This window comes from Schistocerca serialis, chromosome 4, assembly GCF_023864345.2.
Source record: "Schistocerca serialis cubense isolate TAMUIC-IGC-003099 chromosome 4, iqSchSeri2.2, whole genome shotgun sequence".
Lineage (NCBI taxonomy): Eukaryota > Metazoa > Arthropoda > Insecta > Orthoptera > Acrididae > Schistocerca > Schistocerca serialis.
Genome location: NC_064641.1, coordinates 87574989 through 87598828, shown reverse-complemented (window position 1 = coordinate 87598828; position 23840 = coordinate 87574989).

The following is a 23840-nucleotide window of genomic DNA, read 5'->3' as shown; positions in this document are numbered from 1 at the left end:
GAGAGCAGCGGTATTTACGTAGAAATCAGTGCTAACGGACGAGGGTCAAATAATCGCAGAAATCGACGTGGGACTACGACGAACATACCTCTTAGGACAGTGCAGGAATATTTGGCGTTAATGGGCTGTGGCAGCAGACGATCGACGCGAGTGCCTTTGCTAACAGCACGACATCGACTGTAGAGCCTCTCCTGGGCTCGTGATCATATTGGTTGCATCCGAGACCATTGCAAAAGCCGGCAGGGCTGGCCGAGCGGTTCTAGGCGCTACAGTCTGGAACCGCACGACCGCTACCGTCGCAGGTTCGAATACTGCCGCGTTCTCGCTTCCCGAGCACGGGGTCCCGGGTTCGATTCCCGGCGGGGTCAGGGATTTTCACCTGCCTCGAGATGACTGGGTGTTTGTGTTGTCCTCATCATTTCATCATCATCCAGGAAAGTGGCGAAATTGGACTGAGCAAAGATTGGATAATTGTACGGGCGCTGATAACCACGCCGTTGAGCGCCCCACAACCCCAACATCATCATCATCATCATCGAATACTGCCTCGGGCGTGGGTGTGTGTGATGTTCTTAGGTTAGTTAGGTTTAAGTAGTTCTAAGTTCTAGGGGACTGACGACTTCAGATGTTAAGTCCCATAGTAAAATAAAAAAAAGATTGCAAAACCATGGCCTGGTCGTTAGGAGCTGACGGTAGGGCTCAAGTGTGGCACAGACCCCATGATGCCACGGACCTAAGTTGACAACAAAGCACCGTGCAAGCTGGTAGTGGCTCCATAGTGGTGTGGGCTGCGTTTACATAGAATGGACTGAGTTCTCTGGTCCCACTGAACAAATCGTTGACTGGAGTAGGCCATTTCCATCCATTCATGGCCTTGATGTTCCCAAACACCGGACCACAATTGTTCTCGATCGGTTTGAAGAAAATTCTGGACAGTTCGAGCGAATGATTTGGCCACCCAGATCGCCCGACATGAATCCCATCGAACTTTATGGGACATAATAGAGAGGTCATTTCGTGCTCAAAATCTTGCACCGGCAACACTTCCGTTAAGTATGGACGGCTACAGAGGTAAAATGACTCCGTATTTCTGCAGGGGACTTCAAGCGACTTATTCAGTCCATGCCACGTCCAGTTCCTTTACTACGCTGGGGAAAGGAAACCCGACAGGACATTAGGAGGTATCCCATGACTTTATTCACCTCAGTGTGCAACATGCAGAAGCACTTGATCAACACTTATAACTTGGAGTCTGCAGCATCTAACTGACAGGGCATTTTTATACTTCTCTCTGCGTACTATGTTCATCTTTAAGTTGAGCGTACAGTGTTGGATATGTGAGAAGAGAATCTGCTATATGGACCTCATGTCCAGTCCAGCGAAGTTATGTTTCTTTATCGTCGTCTCGATGCTAGAAACGTAGGCTTCTTCGAGAACACTCATGTTACTATGTCGGCTTTGCTACTTTATTATGTAGGGACCTCAAAAAGTAAGTTATACTTGTCGTCCTACGCTAAGATCATGACGCAATACGAGTGACGCAGTATCAGAGCAAATATTTCGGGTTTCCTGGAAACAAAATTTTGCTGCGATACGGATAACAGGTGCATCACAGTGCGGAAGTGATTTGGTGCTGCAAATGGAAACGTGCTCCAAGGATGAAGTACGCGTGACAATACGATTCCTGAAGAGGAAACATCTCAGCTGCACACAGGGTCGCTGTCAAATTCTGGGGGTATACGGACCAAATGGAATGTCGCGTCCAGCCGAAATGAAGGGGTGCCAGCAATTTGACTAACACAGCACAGACTTCTGTGACTCTAATTTTGATGTACAGCGCTTTTTTAAAATTCGATTTTTGTTCTTTCGGCAAACTGAAAAATCATCTTGACGGGAAGAGGGTGGTGGAAGAGATTTTCTAACTACGAGGTCGTTCATACAGTGGTTCTCGAATGGATTCGTGACCAACGAGGGGATTTCTATCGTTAAGGAACTGAATGACTGGTAGAACGTTCCGACCTTCGTTTACAGAATCTTGGTGACAATGCTGAACAATAGAGTCATGTATCTGTACCACTTTGAACTGTAGCGCGAAGTTCAGTAAAAGCTACTTACCTGTCGTAAATGTATAACTGACTTTTTGAAGTCCTCTCGTGTATGGATTCTTCTCAGACAGCACTGATATTATTTGTCCATGAAAATTATTTATCTTCTGAAACTGGAGCACATTTCACAGCAGAAAGTTGGGCTTTGTGTTACAGTAGACTGGCACACGTGCTGATTAGTCACGTTACTGATTTTTATGACTAGCGGAACCCTCTTTCATTGGCGATCGGAAGTTTTGCTACCACATTGGAAGCGATGTTGGATTTGAGCGTCAAAGGCTGTAACTGACGCTACATGACTGCCGACAGAGAGAAAATTTTCGAAGCTCTGCGTAGCTTCACCAGTGTTTATGGTGGCAGGAGGAACTGATTGGACAACACAGATTGGTATAATAAAGGGTTGTTTTAGTATTGAGATCAAGATCAATTCTTTTGTAAGCATCATTAAAAGCATTTAGAATAGCCGGTAGATCATCTTCCGAGTTGGGGAGAAAAGGGCATTGTCATTAGCATATCATCCTTTGTCCTTTGATCTTTTGAGATTGTCCTGTACCAGGTGGAATCTGACTTTCACAAAATGAATAAGTTCGGGTGACTACAGTTCCCTATTTAACCTTTATGACATTTTCAAATACACTCCTGGAAATTGAAATAAGAACACCGTGAATTCATTGTCCCAGGAAGGGGAAACTTTATTGACACATTCCTGGGGTCAGATACATCACATGATCACACTGACAGAACCACAGGCACATAGACACAGGCAACAGATCATGCACAATGTCGGCACTAGTACAGTGTATATCCACCTTTCGCAGCAATGCAGGCTGCTATTCTCCCATGGAGACGATCGTAGAGATGCTGGATGTAGTCCTGTGGAACGGCTTGCCATGCCATTTCCACCTGGCGCCTCAGTTGGACCAGCGTTCGTGCTGGACGTGCAGACCGCGTGAGACGACGCTTCATCCAGTCCCAAACATGCTCAATGGGGGACAGATCCGGAGATCTTGCTGGCCAGGGTAGTTGACTTACACCTTCTAGAGCACGTTGGGTGGCACGGGATACATGCGGACATGCATTGTCCTGTTGGAACAGCAAGTTCCCTTGCCAATCTGGGAATGGTAGAACGATGGGTTCGATGACGGTTTGGATGTACCGTGCACTATTCAGTGTCCCCTCGACGATCACCAGTGGTGTAAGGCCAATGTAGGAGATCGCTCCCCACACCATGATGCCGGGTGTTGGCCCTGTGTGCCTCGGTCGTATGCAGCCCTGATTGTGGCGCTCACCTGCACGGCGCCAAACACGCATACGACCATCATTGGCACCAAGGCAGAAGCGACTCTCATCGCTGAAGACGACACGTCTCCATTCGTCCGTCCATTCACGCCTGTCGCGACACCACTGGAGGCGGGCTGCACGATGTTGGGACGTGAGCGGAAGACGGCCTAACGGTGTGCGGGACTGTAGCCCAGCTTCATGGAGACGGTTGCGAATGGTCCTCGCCGATACCCCAGGAGCAACAGTGTCCCTAATTTGCTGGGAAGTGGCGGTGCGGTCCCCTACGGCACTGCGTAGGATCCTACGGTCTTGGCGTGCATCCGTGCGTCGCTGCGGTCCGGTCGCAGGTCGACGGGCACGTGCACCTTCCGCCGACCACTGGCGACAACATCGATGTACTGTGGAGACCTCACGCCCCACAGGTTGAGCAATTCGGCGCTACGTCCACCCGGCCTCCCGCATGCCCACTATACGCCCTCGCTCAAAGTCCGTCAACTGCACATACGGTTCACGTCCACGCTGTCGCGGCATGCTACCAGTGTTAAAGACTGCGATGGAGCTCCGTATGCCACGGCAAACTGGCTGACACTGACGGCGGCGGTGCACAAATGCTGCGCAGCTAGCGCCATTCGACGGCCAACACCGCGGTTCCTGGTGTGTCCGCTGTGCCGTGCGTGTGATCATTGCTTGTACAGCCCTCTCGCAGTGTCCGGAGCAAGTATGGTGGGTCTGACACACCGGTGTCAATGTGTTCTTTTTTCCATTTCCAGGAGTGTAGTAATCGCTGTCCACTACTGGAGAGAAGAGAGCCTTTCATTTTGTCTTGCAGCAGTCGAAGAACTCCAGTTACTACCAGAATCTTTCAAAGACTATCTCGCTTTATTCAGTCTAAGGCCTTGAAAAGAGTTATGTAAAATTTATGGGTTTGTTCTCTGAACTTTTGTTGCATTATTCGGAGATTGAAGGCAGTATCGTTGGATCTTCGGTTGAGTATGAAATTCTTAATAATCACACCTAGGAAATATTAACTATGAAAACTTTCTTGGTGGAAATCATGGTCGCCTGTCGTAGAAAAAAAATCATATCGTAAGAAAGGTGTAGTTTCTGTCGAAGGAATGAAGTCCATTGTACATAAAGAGCACTACACATAGCGATTCGCAGCTACTCTGAATGCAACTTGACACACAACATAATTTTTTACACCTCCCTGTCACCGTTCTGTTTTCAATTAGCCCCTTTCAGACAAGTTCCATCGAGAGCCGATCAAGATGTTTCCTTGTCATTTTTCTCGGTAATCGAGGTACGTAACCTGGTGGGAAACTGCAAGTAACCGGCGTCTGTCGCTGCCATTTAAACCAGTCGCAAACCTCTCTAGCAAAACACTTGCGGTCCGCAGTCGAGCAAAACAGTACAGGCCACGTGCAGAGGCAAATTCTTCACTAGAAAATGGCTCGTATAACACACAACTTCTCCTTTGTCTGACCGCTCTTATGCAAGGTCTGAAGAAACCAGTTCCACCACACAATGGGTATTTCGCAAGCACAAGGAAATAATATCGTTAGGGCTTACTTAGCTAACTACAAGCACAGTTTCACTGCCATTCCGTGTCGACAGACGGAGTGGCGAGAATAATGAGCTGCCCCCTCATTATGAATAAACCAAAACATGGGAGCTGGAGCAGTGCCGAACTCACAGTCACTGATAATTGTAGAAATGGAAAGACTTGCACATTATCTGCATTTGACGTTTTCGTCTAATAACCCGAAATTATACTATTCCAGTAGAAAATAGGGCTTTTCGCTAATGCTACACCCACATCGGTCATATCTGATACAAGGCGCTACCAGTAGGAACGCTGAGAATATAAATTATTTGAGACATCTCGCAAAAGATGTATTTAACTTGGCACGGCACAGAGAGGGGGAAGATTTCAATGTCAATAACATGTGAGTTCACTCATCCATTGTCTTACAGCTTGAGTTCTGCAGCTGCCAAATTTTATAAAGACTGTAATTTCATTACACCACTACTACAGCATTTATTTATTTATTTCTTCGTTAGACTGGAAGGATCTCGACTGACTTTAACGGGGAAAAGAAAAGCTTATTAATCAGCTTTATTATTATTTATTTTCAAAATTCCTGTGCTCTCCACCCTAGAAAACAGTAGCAGTCAGCCTGATTCCTACCGTCAATTTGTGCGCGTTCCGACTTCCATGATGGGTGGTAGACGACAGGGATTTTAAAACTGTTTCCGTTATATTTTCATAAAATTTGACAAAGTGTTTGGTAAAAATTGCCATTATATATTATAAAATAGGGCAACCTTACTTTGCACATTTTAGAAAGTAAAGTTACTTCTCTAAATTATAAATCACCGTTACTGTGAAACCGGTGGGCGGATAGAAAATTTTCTACTAACTGCGATATAGCAGACGGCGGCAGTTAAAAATTGACTAGCCGTGCTATAGAACAGTGGTTACTTCGAATTTTTTTTATGATGGCTAGAGTTACTGGAGCGTGTCTGGTCTCCCCTACAGACGTATTAGAGAAACAATAGCAACGTTAATAAACAATTTCAATCTGTTTGTTCTTTGCATCTACTAGAGTTTCGGACGAACGTGGGCGGATACATCTTGGTTCTCTATTAAACGAGTGTGAAACGCTAGTATCTTAATAAACATATTACGTGGATGTCTTTATACTATTTGAAAATTCTGTTTTTACGAATTGTATGGTAATTGAGTTAGTTCGAAGAATCATTTGTACGAATGAGAGTAATGAAGTACAACGAGTTATTTTACATTCACATTACTCATTCATATGTAAATACGGCTACATATTGATAATTTAAAATTTTTTTTTTTTGTTCAGATGAGAGTTAGTAATTTCTACCTAACACCTTTTACAAAATCCAAAAATAGAAATTCTTCTACGAAACAGAAGAAGTTGACCAGAAGAATTTTTTTTTTTTTTTAAATATCTTGTCTGTAAGACATTTTATATCATTGGGAACGTAATCAAATATTTTGGTGGCAACACTGAATACGCCCTTTAAGGCTAAAGTCAACCTTAATGTAGAGTAATGATCGTCAGTTTTTTCTTCCGCTATTTTAATTGTGTACATCATTGTGCCTTTTGAACTGCGGGTAATCCGTTACAACAAACTTCATGAAGTAATTAATATACTTTGAAGTAGTTAAAACTGCATTTCAACGATGCACTGTAAATCGCAGTAACCCCAGTGCTTTCCATTATAATGAGCACATCTCCTCAACAACAACAAATAATTGTTTAGCATTGAGTATAGATGCTAAGCAGCCACATATGACTGATTCAAACTGATTCCTATGACGGGCATTGCATATTAAATGTGCACTGATAAAAAATTCACAACATATGACTCACTCTCTAATTACACCACATGGGTTCACAAAAGGTACAGACATAACAGTTAAAGCTTTTTTCTTCGCAGAAAACTGCGTTTAATTTCTGCTCGTATGTAAAGTAAACCAGCAGCAAGACGCAATCAATACCTTCACTGCAAGGTACCAATGGTAACATTACCGATGTTAATGTCACTAAACTGGAGTAACCAAACAGAGTTTTCCAAAATTCCTTCATCAAAGAAGAAGAAGTAAATATTCCAGAATTCTAATCAAGAATAGCTATCAGTATGAGTAACTTAGAAGTAGATATTCCCGGTATGGTGAAGCAGTTTAAATCACATAATAAAGGCAGGTCTTCCGATTCAGACTGTAACCAGTTAGGTTCCTTTCAGAGCATGAACTGCTTGCTCGACGACAGATCCGTACCTGAAGACTGCAAAGTTGCACAGGTCTCAACAATATCAGCAAAAGAAATAGGTGTAATCAGAGGAATTACAGACCCGTACCACTCACATCAGTTTGAAATAAGAGTCTAGAACATATATTGTGTCTGAATATTATGAATTACCTCGAAGAAAACGGTCTATTGGTACGCAGTCAGTGTGTATTCTTTATTCGGACGAAGTAATGAGCGCTATCGACAAGGGACCTCAAATTTACTGCATATTTGCAGATTTCCAGAAGTCTGTTGATAATGTTCCTGATAAGCGACTCTTAATCAAATTGTGTTCCAATGCAGCATCCTCTCAGTTGTGCTACGGGATTCGTGATTTTCCGTCAGAAAGGTCACATTTCATATTAATCGACTGAAAGTCAGCGACTAAAACAGGAGTGATATCTGGCGTTCCTGAAGGAAGTGTTGTAGGCTCACTACTATTCCTAATCTGTATAATCGATTTAAGAGAAAATCTGAGTAGATCTCTTAGACTGCTTGCATTTATCGTCTAATGAAATCTTCAGAAGATCAAAACAAATTGCAAACTAACTTAGACGCGATATCATTACGGTGCGAAAAGTTGCAATTGACTCTAATTAACGAAAATTGTGACGTCATCCACAGGCAGTCAGTTCAACTAAATGCCTGGGAACTACAATTACAAACAACTTCAGTTGGAACGATCACATAGATAATGTTGCGGGGAGGTAAACCAAAGACTGTGTTTTATTGGCAAAACATGTACAAGAGGCAACAGGTCTAATACACTGACTGCCTACACTATGCTTGTCCGTCCTCTGTTAATGTATTTATTCCTGTGCGGTATGCAATCCTTACCAGATAGCATTCACAGAGGATATCGAAAAAGTCGAAAGAAGGGTAGCTCGTTTCGTATCATCGAAAAATATGGGAGAGAATGTCACGGTTATGATAACAGAGTTGGGGTGGTAATCATTAAAACAAAGGCGTTTTCCTTGCGGTGAAATCTTGTCACGAAATTTCAATCACCAACTGTCTCCTCCGAATGCGAAAACATTGTACTGATGCCAAATTATGCAGGGAGAAATGATCATCGTAATAAAGTAAGAGAAATTAGATCTCTTACGGAAAACTAAAGTGTCAATTTTTCCCACGCGCTGTTATAGAATCGAACGGAGTAAGTTGCAGAGAAGTCATGATGATGTTGATGCAAATGTATATGTAGACATTTGAACCTCAACGATAATTGTGAAAAGAATAAAAAAACATTTGGTAGCAACATTTTCATTAAAATACTAGCACTAGCATGCTACTTATGTCCCGTAACGGTTTATTATTGGGTAGTTCCCATTCACTGAGAGAGTGTACCTGCATGTCTGCAGAATTCTTCATTTAAGCATTCATTATCTATATTCCCAAATGGCTGACCTGGTTCACGGTTAATGGTTAACGTTTAACGGTTAACGGTTCATGGTTCATGGTGCACGGTTCAAGTAGTACGTTACCTATCTAACGGCGTCCTGGAGCAGCAAAAATTTGAGTTTCAATATTTCATTCCCGAATTTAAAAATTTAAAATTCTATCATAATCCACTCAACGAGAGGTGTAATCTCTATATACAGGGTGTTTCAAAAATTACCGGTATATTTGAAACGGCAATAAAAACTAAACGAGCAGCGATAGAAATACACCGTTTGTTGCAATATGCTTGGGACAACAGTACATTTTCAGGCAGACAAACTTTCGAAATTACAGTAGTTACAATTTTCAACAACAGATGGCGCTGCAAGTGATGTGAAAGATATAGAAGACAACGCAGTCTGTGGATGTGCCATTCTGTACGTCGTCTTTCTGCTGTAAGCGTGTGCTGTTCACAACGTGCACGTGTGCTGTGGACAACATGGTTTATTCCTTAGAACAGAGGATTTTTCTGGTGTTGGAATTCCACCGTCTAGAACACAGTGTTGTTGCAACAAGACGAAGTTTTCAACGGAGGTTTAATGTCACCAAAGGACCGAAAATCGATACAATAAAGGATCTGTTTGAAAAATTTCAACGGACTGGGAACGTGACGGATGAACCTGCTGGAAAGGTAGGGCGACCACATACGGCAACCACAGAGGGCAACGCGCAGCTAGTGCAGCAGGTGATCCAACAGCAGCCTCGGGTTTCCGTTCGCCGTGTTGCAGCTGCGGTCCAAATGACGCCAACGTCCACGTATCGTCTCATGCGCCAGAGTTTACACCTCTATCCATACAAAATTCAAACGCGGCAACCCCTCAGCGCCGCTACCATTGCTGCAAGAGAGACATTCGCTAACGATATAGTGCACAGGATTGATGACGGCGATATGCATGTGGGCAGCATTTCGTTTACTGACGAAGCTTATTTTTACTTGGACGGCTTCGTCAATAAACAGAACTGGCGCATATGGGGAACCGAAAAGCCCCATGTTGCAGTCCCATCGTCCCTGCATCCTCAAAAAGTACTGGTCTGGGCCGCCATTTCTTCCAAAGGAATCATTGGCCCATTTTTCAGATCCGAAACGATTGCTGCATCACGCTATCTGGACATTCTTCGTGAATTTGTGGCGGTACAAACTGCCTTAGACGACACTGCGAACACCTCGTGGTTTGTGCAAGATGGTGCCCGGCCACATCGCACGGCCGACGTCTTTAATTTCCTGAATGAATATTTCGATGATCGTGTGATTGCTTTGGGCTATCCGAAACATACAGGAGGCGGCGTGGATTGGCCTCCCTATTCGCCAGACATGAACCCCTGTGACTTTTTTCTGTGGGGACACTTGAAAGACCAGGTGTACCGCCAGAATCCAGAAACAATTGAACAGCTGAAGCAGTACATCTCATCTGCATGTGAAGCCATTCCACCAGACACGTTGTCAAAGGTTTCGGGTAATTTCATTCAGAGACTACGCCATATTATTGCTACGCATGGTGGATATGTGGAAAATATCGTATTATAGAGTTTCCCAGACCGCAGCGCCATCTGTTGTTGAAAATTGTAACTACTGTAATTTCGAAAGTTTGTCTGCCTGAAAATGTACTGTTGTCCCAAGCATATTGCAACAAACGGTGTATTTCTATCGCTGCTCGTTTAGTTTTTATTGCCGTTTCAAATATACCGGTCATTTTTGAAACACCCTGTATAAAAGACAATGTCACGACTGACTGACTCACTCCCTGACTTATCATTGCCCAGCCCAAACCGCTGAGATAGGAGCTTTAATTTTAATGTTATACTGAAGGCATGATCACCCACTCCTCAGTGGGTGAAACAGGGGATGAAAAGTTTTATGAAATCGTTTCACTATGAAAACATGTTCAAAGCTAAATCTGTGAAATTTGCATTTGGATTCTCTGTTAGAAATAAAAATAGGTGTTTCACTGTTTTTTGAAACTCGTCCTCTACGGGAGTGAAGCAACAAATAAAAAATTTTAAGAAAATATTTCGTTGTGTCAAAAAATTTAAAGCTACATCTCTGAATACTAGGATTTCAGTTCTCGATTAGATGTAAGGAAATATGTGTTATGGGACCAAAGCTTCTATGGAAATATCACCTCAAGAACGCAAAAGTCATAATTAACAAAACCCTTTTCTCTAACTACCAGAATCACTTTTTGGTCAGAAGTAAATTGTGAAAAGTCCCTGCTTCTGTGGTCTTAATTAGAGTGAAAAGTTTAGGAGCTACAGCAACTTGTGGGCAACGTAAGAATTCGATCAAAGAAAAACAAAAAAGTATGTGCAGACCATATAGTCTACGCGAGCGAAACAGCGGGACAAAATGAAAATTGGATGATTTACGGCACATAATTCAGGAGGTATGCCGTCATAAACATTGTGATGGGTGATAAACTTGTTTTTGCTCAAAACGCAAATTACCGAGACTACTCTCATCCACTGTCTGATAATGAGAACACTCTCCGACTTTCAACAAACTTTAAACATAATGTGAAACCTATTGCAACCTCTTTCTCGCTTCCATGCTTCAAGTCAAATATTTTACTCATTAATTCATTTGTAAAGCAATCATAAGTTTTAAGCTGTTTCGTACAGAGGAGTTCGGTTATTTACGGAATATGCAATACATGTCGGACAGTTAGTAGGCTAATTTATAAGCCCACAAGGAGATTTTTACGCTTTCTATTGACTACCTTGTTTTATTCAACGATGAAATCTCTTTTATGGTCATGTTCCATGGCCATATCTGTCACCTTGTATGACGCCGATGGACATTTTCATCAGGGGTAATTTCAACAGCGTAGTTTGTGAATCATTAATCGACAATGTCATGGATCATATTTCTTGGACTGTCGAAGCCGCTGATGCAGAAAACGCAAATCGATTTATGAATCCCCTGTATTAGTTCGGTTTTTGTTCGATGGGAAAGTAAACGTTTTACGAAACAGTTGGTTGTGTTCTGCCAAGTCAGAAACAGAGACGCTGGTACGACGATAGTCGAGATTCGACTGCTAAAATTTGAGTTGCTATGAACTCAGTCTTGCCTTAGGTTTGGTCTTCGAAACATTATTTGTGCTTATTGTGAAGTTATTATTAAACATTGATTTTTTGTGCTGTTAAGTTAATCTGTATTTAAGAGAGAATCGGTACTTTGATATTATTCTACATGGGGAGTGAATTTTGTGTAATGTTAATGACTGTAGTCATGAAAAATTTTTATACGTTCACATTATACTTTGTTGCCTCAAGAAAATAAATAAGTAAATAACAAAATCTGTTCCCTTTGTTAGTCATGAGAACGATACCACTATCGTTTACAATATGCAAAATAATTTATTTGCAGCCAGTATGTACGGCACCTGCGAGGGACAGGAAGTGGTATGTACGACGCCAAGAATGGACCTCCTCTACCTCGGGGATTAGTAAACCAAGTACTATATCCAAATGCAGATCTCTATGCGACGAATCCGCCAAAGTAATTTCATGATGGTTTCAGTACATCCCATGATTAACAATGAAGAGAAAGTGCATATGTTACACACAACATAGCTAGCGCATCATACTCATGTACTATACTTTCTAAGGATTTGTTGATCATGACTACACAGTCGCTGGTACGTAATACATCGTTTGATTTATTGCTGACATCAAAATCGTGAAAAAAATTGCACAAACTTAGTTAACAAATGATGTGGGATCAGGAGTTATTGGAAGATCCTGATGTTACTTAGAGTTTTAAGGGGAACATTAGACAACGATTGACTGAAGCAGAGGAAAAGAAAACTACAAAAGAAGAATGAATAGCTTTGAGAGATAAAATAGTGTGGCAAAAGAGAGTCTAATAGGCACAAAGACAAGACCCAGTACAAATACCAGACACTGAATTTCATTGACGCAAGGGGAAAATACGAGAAAATACGTATAAAAATACAAGAAATGGAGCATGCAGGAATGAATACAGACAGGAAGTGCATAAGGCCTGAGTATGAATGGCTAGGGGAGAAACTCAAGATTGTAGAAGCATGCATGCCTTCTATAGGAAAATGAAAGATACTTTTGAAGAAAACAGATCCGGGTGTGTAAACATCGAGAGCTCAAGTGATGTGCCGACTTAAGTAAAGAATGGAAGGCTGTAAGATAGAAGGAATAGAGTGCCTATCCAAAAGAAAGGAACTTCAAGACAGTATTATAGCAAGAGAAGAGGAACTAAATAAAGATGAGGTGGGAGATATAATACAGCGAGAGGAATCTGACAGAGCATTGAAATACCTAAGCTGAGACAGTACTCCTGGAGTGGAATATATTCGCTCATAATTATTGAGATCTTTTCGGGAGACACTCACGGCTAAACTACTCCAAGTAGTACGCGAGATATATAGGACAGGTGAAATGTCATAAGACTTCAAAAAGAATGTAATGACAGCTGTTACAAAGAACTCAGAGGCTAATAGATGTGGATAATACAGCACCATCAGTTCGCGGAGGCAATTCTGACCTTACAAGATAAATTTATGATGGGCAAACCTATATTTATTGCATCTGTAGATTCTGAGAAACCTTTTGATAACTCTGACCGAAATATACACTCTGAAATGCTGGAGGTGGCAATATACAAACACATGGAGCGACAGGATGTCTACATTTTGTACAGGAACTACACTGTAGTTATAAGAGTCGAAGGACAGGAAAGGGAAGTAGTAATTAAGAAGGGAGTGAGACAGAGTTGTAGCCTATCCATAATGTTATTCAGTATGCAAGATAAGCATGCAGTTAAGGAAGCCAAGCAGAAATTTGGTAAGGAAAATAAAGTTGTAAGAAAGAGATTGTAAGATGAACATCAACAAAATTAAAACGTGGGTCACGGAATGAAGTCGAATGAATCGGGTCATGATTATAATTGCAAGTAAGACTGGATGAGTTTTGCTGTTTGGACAAAAAAATAACTGACAATGGCCCAACTTGGAATGATGTAAAATGCAAACTGCCAACAGCAGGAAAAGTGTTTCTGAAAAAGAGAAATTTGTTAACTTCAAATACGAACATGCGTTAGGAAGGCTTTTCTGAAGAAATTCGTCTTGAGTGTAGCCTTCTACAGAAGTGAAACCCGTATGATAAGCAGTTGAAACATAAGAGAAATAAAGCTTTTGAAACGTAGTAAAAAAGAAGAATGCCGAAAATTAGATGAGTAGATCTAATAACTATTAAGGAGGCACTGAACTGAACTGGGGAAAAATTTGTGACAAAACCTGTCTCAAAACAGAGCTCGGCTGTTATGTTGATACATCATGAAATCGGCAGTTTGGTAATGAGAGGAAATGTGGGGTTAGAGGAAGACCAAGGTTTGACTACTGTAAGCATGTTAAAATGATTATGAAGAGATTAAAGGGCTTGCACAGGATATGCTAGGAGAATTGCAACACACCAGTCTTCGGACAGAAAACAACAACAACATTAGCAAAAATTTTTGTAAATGTGTGAAAACCCCTGTCACTTTTGACACGTGACTTAGAGGAAGATCTACCTTATCGGCATTAGTCATAAGAATAAAATGGAGAAAAATGCTGCATTTTATATATAGAGCTGAACGACGTGTCAAAGTCAGTGACACGGAAGAAATATGAAAGATCCACTGTATACATTCTGGCATACTATCAGCATCTACAACTCACATTTGGAAGGATTGTAGACAACGTCCTGGACTTGTATTATCACTGGTGATTTTCATTAATTTAAGAAGAACAGTTTCACATATCTACCCAACAGTGCAAGTATAAAAATCACGGCCGCACATCATACTAATCAGTGGACGGAAATTGCAATTCAGTGAAACCTTGAGCGTACTGATGCCAGTCGATGTAAAGAAAGCACTGATCAAAATTCTTAATTATTGTTAGCGGTCTACATACTTTCTTCCAGTCGGTGTTCACTTGCCAAAATTTGAGAAAGCTGATTCCATGTATTGTCTGCAGACATAATAGCAGTCCCACCAAACATAGTTAATTGCATTTGACACTGAATTTAAGGACACAACCGAATATTGCGCTGAAAATAACTAGTTTGGTCCTGACAATCAAAAGGTTTCGGTTTTTTTTCTTCCCACAGCCTCTCATCAGTTCAGACCACATGAAATTGGTGATTGTAAGCCATACGCCACATAGGTTCATTAATATGTGGGGTCCTTTCCTCGATTCCATAGAACAGTAAAAGACCACGTATCGGCATTGGTTTTTGTTCTCTTCGTTGGACATGAACAATATGAACGCACCATTACTAACTGCATTTCACTTGTATAATCTCAGTTCACTGAAGTGTACCTTACTGGGTCATTACATTATATATATTATATATTTACGGCGAATATATAACTTCGGGATGTCAGAGTAAGCGAAGGAGAAAATCAGATGTTGGTAAACATCCCACGGGGTCTCATAATCAACATTTTCATACAGCTCATACTTTCATCTCTGGTTCTAGCTATAGACGCAATAACAGTGCCTATTTTTACGAAATTTTGCGTTTTAAAACACTATGCGAAATTTCGAAACAGTTCTGCTTAGAGAAGAGCGGCGAAATAGACTCGTATAGCTGCATACTAGAATCAGTAACACCAGTTTGCTGTAGAGGTTTAGTTTATGCTTAGTGCTCGAATGGGATTGGGATAGTCGAAGAAAGCTTTACTTGGCAGTTGAATTTTGCTTTTATCAAATAATGTCGGGAACTGAGGAGGAAGTTCTTGAAAGTTTATGAATGGAGCACACTCTTCGAAAATGGAATGTGGAACAAACGTTATCAGCTAGTGAGATGGCGCAGTTGTGAAGGTACTGGATTTGGGAGGACCGGAGTTCGTTTTCCTCTTCTGCCACCCAGATGTAGGTTTCCTTGATTTTCCTGCAACATTGTGATGTGCCTTCCATATGATGGTGGAACTTGGCTACTCCCAATAACTAGTGCTTAGGCCAAGAAATTGCAGAGTGGTAAGTTACATTCTCTCTTAAGCACATTCAGGACGAAAACACCTGGACGCTTCTACTTTAGAATAACCAAGTCGTCTACACCACAGGGCATATTTCATGTTTCCGTCGACATGGCCGGATAACAAGAAAGGTAACGGGAATCTGGTCTAAAACTGTTTTGCAGCTAACCACTGCGAACTCCTGGCTAGCATCAGAGGAGCATGAAAAGTACCATATTACTACTACATTTCTTGGGATAATCTAGAATGTTGTTATAGCTAAGATAGAGTTTCCCACTAAGCTTGTATTTATTAAAGTTGGAATACTGAATACTAGACACTGTTAGTCAAATGCTGTATATATCACACGAGTCCCTGAAAACGCTTTTATGTTACCATCGTTTTATTATTATTATTATTTTTTTTTTTTGTTGCAGTAATCTCCTAACGTCGTAACAATGACTAAACCGATTGAAGATTTAAGGATTTTACAAAGCTATCCATTAATTTAGAGCGGGAGATGCGGCATAAACGGTTGTCAGCATCCAGGTCTAGGCTATTCCAAGATACCATCTTCAAACTGGATTATAAGAACATTCATATCGTCCAAAACAGATATCTTAAAATCATGTAGTGAGAGAGAAGAGCAGACACGTCGCGGAAATAGTCGTAGCTCATACTGGGATTTCTGAAAAACATATAAATCTTACAATAGATTTATATAGTCATATCGTGTGAACAAAACCCGTAAATACAACTCTAATGCAGATATAAGTTGATTGGTAAATATGCTCACGTTGTGTAGTTGAAATCTTCAGTGTTTTGAACAGATATTGACAAGGAGCTCGATTACTATATTCGGTTATTACTCTTATGGCCGTTTTCTGTTGTTTGAAGCGTGTTCATATATAGCTCAGAACTGAGTGTACGTATGAATGGTATGTAACTAACAGACACTGGCTGTTACGCACTGGTATCAGGGCTCTAAAGTCATAGCATGCTGATGAGATTCTCTTTGCAAGTATCTTTGTGTGGTCAGCCTACGTCAACTGAGAATCTACATTCATTCCCAGAAATTTTGTATTTGTTACACATTCCATAAAGGTGCTACCTGTATTTAATTTAACAATGCCATAATCCCTCTTTAAACTGAAATTCTTGGTATCCGTTTTCTTTACGTTCTATCTCAATTTATTGCTTGCTAGACACTGTAAGCTTCAGTCTGTGAAAATAAACGTTTTGTTCTTCTGCATATCGGCGGGAAACTATGGAATTACGGGAATAATAAATTCATTCATAGTTGTGTATAATCTAAAAGGTGTTTTCTTTACGTTTATAGGTTACTGTCCTAATCGTTAAAGGAATTACTTCAGAACAATTACTCGTCGTTTTATATCTAAAGGAAATGGTCTTCGCCTTCAAGTCGTTTCACTGTTTCATCTACGAATGCTGTCCTTCGAAAGTGTATGAGAAAATATCATGTAGAGTAATTATTGGTTGAATGTAAGATGAAAGTCACTGGTAGATATTTTTGGTCATCCAGGGAGACAGTATAAGTAGAAAATGAAAATAAGATTATACATTCAGTACGAAAAACTAAAGGTGAAATATTTCTGAACAACATATATCCAATGCGCAGTATGTATGACCTTCGTTGAACGTCAGATACGACGAATGACTGGAATCAGGACATCTCGGGCGTGGCAACAAACCGATCCCCACTTAACAGGATCCTGCAAAGGTGAAGGTCACGTGGTTGGCAAACTTTCCATTTACAACGAACAAGGCAGGTTCACATAACCTAAACTGTAATTATAAGGTGATAAATGTTTGCCTGTGTTGATTGGGTGATTTGTTGCACAAAATGGAGTAATATGTTATATTAAGGGGCCGACGATTAATCAGCAGTTTGCTTCTCTCGTTAAAACCACATTGTTTCAGAGATACGAATCCAGTTTCGGCCTCACGTTGGAAGTATCTTTACATATAAAGAAACACCCATTCAAAACAAGTTCGTTTGGTATCTGGAGACACCGAGTTCAAATAATCGCCTGGTAAACCTAAAATAGATTACCTTTCTTTCCCCTACAAGAACACAGAGTTTGATATATTGTCTTCAACAAGACACGTCCTAATTCTTTCAAAGCTCTAGTTACGTCCAATGCAACCGTTTTTCATCTTCTTTGTAGTTATCACTTTTCCATTCCTTTTACAGCGTAGTAGAGGTGTTGATGGATTTTTGGGGGAAATAATTTTGCTCTCGACTAGCTCTATGTTTTATCCCAAGGCTGCTCGAGTCGTTTGAAGTCGCTTCATTCGGCAGGGTGGACCAGACCATCCACCTCATTCTAGGTACGATGCAGAGCTCTTTGGGTGTCGGAGCGCCACCCTTCTGATGTCGAAAGATGTGTGGCGCGGAACCAAATCCAAAGGTTCGAGTTTCAGTAATCGGTCTATCTTATATTACTTCTTATTACTCATTGTTTCTTCGACTTTTGGAAATTATTTGTATATTTGCGAAATGCCAAGCTGTGCCGTGGTTCGGAGACCGCGTTAAACTGTAGGCCCCCGTGTAAATGGTTGAGTAAGTCAGTTCTAAAGTTCGAGGGAGGCAAAATCTTAGGACCATGAATATAGGTAAGCCTAGTAAAGCACTGTGGTGTTGAAACGAGCATCGGGTTGAGGACAGCTTTAGTTGACTTACTGCAAAGACTTCATTCCAAACTATTGTGACAGTGTGAGAAGTATACAATCTTCTGAAATATTTTTATAACAGTTTATCTTCATTTTGTCATAGTCCAAAACTTACGGTCCAATACCAAACTAATAAAAAACAAATCCCGTATCATTACAGTAAATACCATTAAGCTGATACTATCCTGCCAAAATACATTTGGTTGTGTGACATATCTTCAGGCGTCCGTTCTTATGATTTGTGACATCTCACTAGCAACAAGGGCATGCAAACAAGGTCCTATCGTCTCGCAATGGTCAGCTCTTTCCCTAAGCACCGTAAAATTCCAATAGAAGTGCACAACAATACTGATATGTACGAATTTGTCTAGCTACTAGTTCGTAAATATACTCTGGAGTATGATGGACTCTTTAATAAATTTCTTTAGTCTACTGGAAGGGTGGCTGGGCTTTGTGCTTCCTTGGTGAATGCACTTGAGAATGACATTGCCAACAAACGTCTTACAGAAATGTAATTGCATTGATATTCATGAGAGAATATAGCAGATTCTTGGCCAGCTCTAACTTCCTTCTGTGACGCTGTTCGATTCACGGTTTGTGGTAACAACTCAAGCAGTACGAAGTATGTAATATTCACATTAAAGGAAACGTCGTCACGGTGTAACGGCTCAAAATATAAAAAAATGTGTATATCTGTGATATGCAGAGTTTCATGTTAGGAATAGTGTGTACTGTGCATTGTTGTTTCCTTGTGTTACATGGCTTCGAGGACGCTGGAGCAACTTGCTGTTACAAGATATAGCGTCGTTGAAGGCTGGTCACCATACGCGTAAGCCCTTAGGCCGTGCGAAGCTGAATGACACCGTCGCAGGGGCAACTGCCTTTGATTACTATTAAAAAAGACATCGTATTGTATTGGAAAAAGAAAAAAAAGATGAAAAACTTTGTATAATCTTAATTAATGTATCTATTGTTGCGTGTTTCTCTTCACAACATTAAGTCGCACCCACACGTGTGAGCAATCATCGTTTCTGTTATTATAATTGCGATAAAAATGTGTTATAAAGGACGAATAAAAACTGTACAGAAGATGTTACTAATTTATAACCAATGTTGACTTATTTGTTGCAAAAGTGTTTGGGCTAGATGGCTATGATGTCAAATCTTATCCAGATCATGTTACTGAACTGAAGCCGAATCATTAATTGACTGAGGCTGACATGATGGAAGAGGAAGTGGACTGTCTTAGAGACCGATGATTTTCGAAGCAGTCACTTTGGGTTTGTGAGGCGTTATTAACACTCATAATCAATTATGATAGGCTATTATGTGCTCTTTCAGTGATCTAGGCTTCTCAAAAGTGAAAAGTCTCCGTAAGTTTTGATACTGACGTAACGTTACCTCAGAGATACAAGTTAAAGAGCTGTGCTCATGACTGGTTGATTTTACGTGCTAATATGACTGGTTGTCTTAGCAAAAGGCGACAACTATGTGTTCAACTGCGAAAAATACGCTATCCATTGAGATTCTGAGCATATTTATTTATCACGGTTACACAGTTAATACCCGCTAGTCGCATTAAAAAAGAACCTACTAGGATAAAGTACTTCTCAGTAAGAGTCGACTGTGATATCGACCCAATCAGTAGAAGTGGAAATTTTTATCATATGTTCTCAAGATGATATTATCGGAGAACTTTGAATTTTTTCGATATCGTTATCAGCTACCGAGAACCAAGGTTCAACGTTATTAAAACGGGGAGTAGAATATCGTCGACGTACCTCTATGCTGTGAGGGTGCCGTGTATGTCAGCCACAGGGCTCCTGCCGTGAAAAGAATTGGCACACCAAGTCATTGCTCCTGGTTGTTCAAATGGTTCAAATGGCTCTGACCACTATGGGACTTAACTTCTGAGGTCATCAGGCCGGCCATAGTGGCCGTGTGGTTCTAGGCGCTACAGTCTGGAACCGAGCGACCGCTACGGGCATGGATGTGTGTGATGTCCTTAGGTTAGTTAGGTTTAATTAGTTCTAAGTTCTAGGCGACTGATGACCTCAGAAGTTAAGTCGCATAGTGCTCAGAGCCATTTTTTGGGGTCATCAGTCCCCTAGAACTTAGAACTACTTAAGAATTGCAGCTGTTTTACGGTCAAATGGAGATCGAACCCTTTATTAAAAAACCATTTTCAAGTAACTACAGGTGTTCACATTATATTGCCTATCCCGTGTATACAAAAGTGTTAGCGGTATTGTACAGATATTTTGATCATTGATAATATAATATGCACCAACTTCAGTACGTAAGTTGTTTTTTCTCTCCATCTAACAGTCTATCCGCAAAAACCTCACTTAATCTACTACCTGTCTTTTTCTGCTCAGGCGTAAGTGCACCGCGAACGGGACTACGCCTGTCAGTATCGACTATCCTTTTGCCTCCACGCTTCCACACCTGATCTGCTGTCCAGCGGAAAATAAACTTTGATGCCTTACTTCAGCCACACGTACTAACAGTCAGTCTAAAAACAAGCTACTCGTAATAGCTACAATTATTAGTATGTAAATTAAGTAAATACTGATATAATGCTTTTCAGTACACTGTCGTCAGTCATCACCAGAAATATGTGCACCTATATCCCTAACATCCTGTATATATAGACGTGGCAGTGAGAGGAAGATGCTGAGTACGACAACCTAACTACAAAGAGAGACTGGGTAAACTGATTTGTAAAGTTATTTGTTTAGTGAGTGGGAGTATACATGCCAAAATTATTGTTGCGGAAGGCGGAATGAGCAACATATTCACCTTTCCTGTGATCTGAAAGGGGCATTTTTCCGCTGGTAACAATATACTTCCGTAGATTATTTAACAAAATTTTTTAAAGACTATGTTGTGATCAACGAAAATTTAAGTTCTTTTTTACCTTTGCACTACTGAATTACTCATCAAATTTGCGATGTTCATTGAAACTTTTAGTGTCATCTTTAAAATACGTGTGGGTTCATATACTAATAACACGTGGGAGTTCTTTCATTCTGATGTTATATCCAACAAAAATCAGCTAAATTCACAAGTATTCACTACCTTTTTTACGTCTACTCTTCCGTAAACCTACAAATGTTCTACAACATTTTCGCAAATTTAAATCAAAAACGCACTTTTAACTTCCCAAACTTCAGCATTTCTGGCGTGTAGGCAAAACAATTAAGATACTTTGATAACCAATGGAAACGCTGATGATGAAGTTGTGCTTCTGTATGTACATTGTCGTGTTAAATAAGCAACTGAAATGACAGTAGATGATCTTCATAATTAAGTTTTTTATTCATTTCGCTATCTCGACATCGGCAGGAATAGCGTCTAAGGCTAAAATTAAATTTGTAATATTATGAAGTTGAAATAAACGTTTTAGCATTTGCACTGTTTAGTATTATATATCGTAATAACTGTCACTAGTTATTTGGCTCTTGTTATTTCTTATAGATATTTGTTTTGTTACAACGTAACCTCATTTTTCCGCCTTCAGCGCATGTGTTCAATACAGTTACTAGTTGTGATTTTAAAAACTGAATAGGTCAAAAGAAACAGCATAACTCCAAAATGCATATTTTTCAGGAAACATGAAAAACTAGTTTTAAAAGAACGTTCAATCCATATCGTACTTTTTAAAGAATACAGTTGGTGAATAATTTAGCATACAACATAATCTCCAGCCTCTACCATACCCAGGCAAAACAATGATCAAAATGATAGTAGTTGCAGGTTTTTTTTAAATTAACTCAAATTTATCACTGAAAGGAGCTATCGTAATCAACTTAATAATAATTTTACTTTCAAAAGCTATGAAACACGTAAAAACTGATTTATACATCAAACTTACACAAATGTGTGACATTAGTAATATATTAAATTTAACATTAATATTAATTTGTGGCATCTAACATATTTTTTAGACTATGTAACAATAATAGTGTTATAATGTTATGACTTGGCAATACAAATGGAAGACTGAAAACCATTACTTCAGATTAGCAATGATTGCCCACAATTTCAGGCTAATGTTTCTGATATTGTTCACGCATACAGTGAAAGATCTTAAGGTCAGTATATTTAGCGTCAGTGATTGATAGATGTCTGTTGTGTGCCCTTCCATGCGGTAAACACAGATTTAGCTTCCTAGTACCCCGCAGGATGAATGTATGTCCCAATGCTGTGTTGATGAATGGTGTTGCAACTACTGCCCCTGTATGCCGAGATGAGTACTTGAAATGACTTAATGTTGATATCTGGAATGCAGTACGCTTGTCTCTTGAAAGATGTTCACTTTCCAATGAATTTACTATCTTCTTATAGAGAGGAAGCCAGCAGTCCTTGAAGTTAATTACATTATCAACGCCTACCGTAGTAACCATGAAATTCCTAGGGAGTGCGGACTTTACTTCTGTTGGAAGATAAATTCTGTCGTCCTTTGACAAAAGCATCTTCACACTACCAAAATACCGGTCATTGTGGAGAAAAAACAATATCCTCTCATGTGAAATAAGCGCTGGATTTTACCAAAGCCCTCTGTTTTTACAAGAGTCATTAAAAACCCTACTATGGCGTCTTTTTTGTTTTGACCACCGCAGCTATCACTAAAGAAGCGCCGCTCCTTCACGCCCTTCGAAATTCAACTAACTATGTAATGCAGAATAAAATATGCTACTTCATTTGGTCCATTGTTACCCTGGGTTTTATCATAGAAATAAAAATGATCTCCTGATTTTGCTTCATGAATTTCAAAAACGTTTAGGGTCTTCTGTCGAAGATAAAACAACTCCCTCGTCGGAATATCAGGAGCGAAATATTGTGCGTATAGTCAAATGTTATAACAGCCAGGTCCTCGTTTTCTTTTCACAGATTCGCTGAAACTTGAAGAGTATTGTAAAAAACTTTAGCTCTTCTGTTGTGGGTCATTAATACTGCTTCATTAACATTCTTTGCCTTCTCATGAAGGAATCGGGACTTCAATTTCTGTTCCAGAACTTCGCATGTGCAGCAGATATGTACCTGAAGCCTCCCAAAACTAAAGTGAAAATCATCTTGGCAGTATTTAGCATAGTACTGATATGAAATGTATACGTCAGGATGTCTTTCCTTAAACAACTGAAACATGACTTTCACATTTAACTTCGCATCAAGGTAACTTCTTACCTTGGAGGAACAGCGAGTCTGTTTTCTTGGAAATGGCTCAAATTCTTTATGAATGAGTATCTTAATTTCCGCATAATTTGCATTTTCTGTTGAGGTTTTTCCTCTTAAATCAACTGGGGACTTACCGCCAATCAACAATTCTCTTATACGACGGTGTGTACTGTCACCCTTAATAACCTGGAAAGCTATAAATCCCTTCCAGCAGACCTCCTTGCTGTTATCAATGAGTATGGTATAGTGCTTGACACTATGACTACGCTTAATGAATGACACATTTTTAGCAGGACGAAATCTTTATACATTGTTACAGGTGATCAGACTTTGTATGTATGT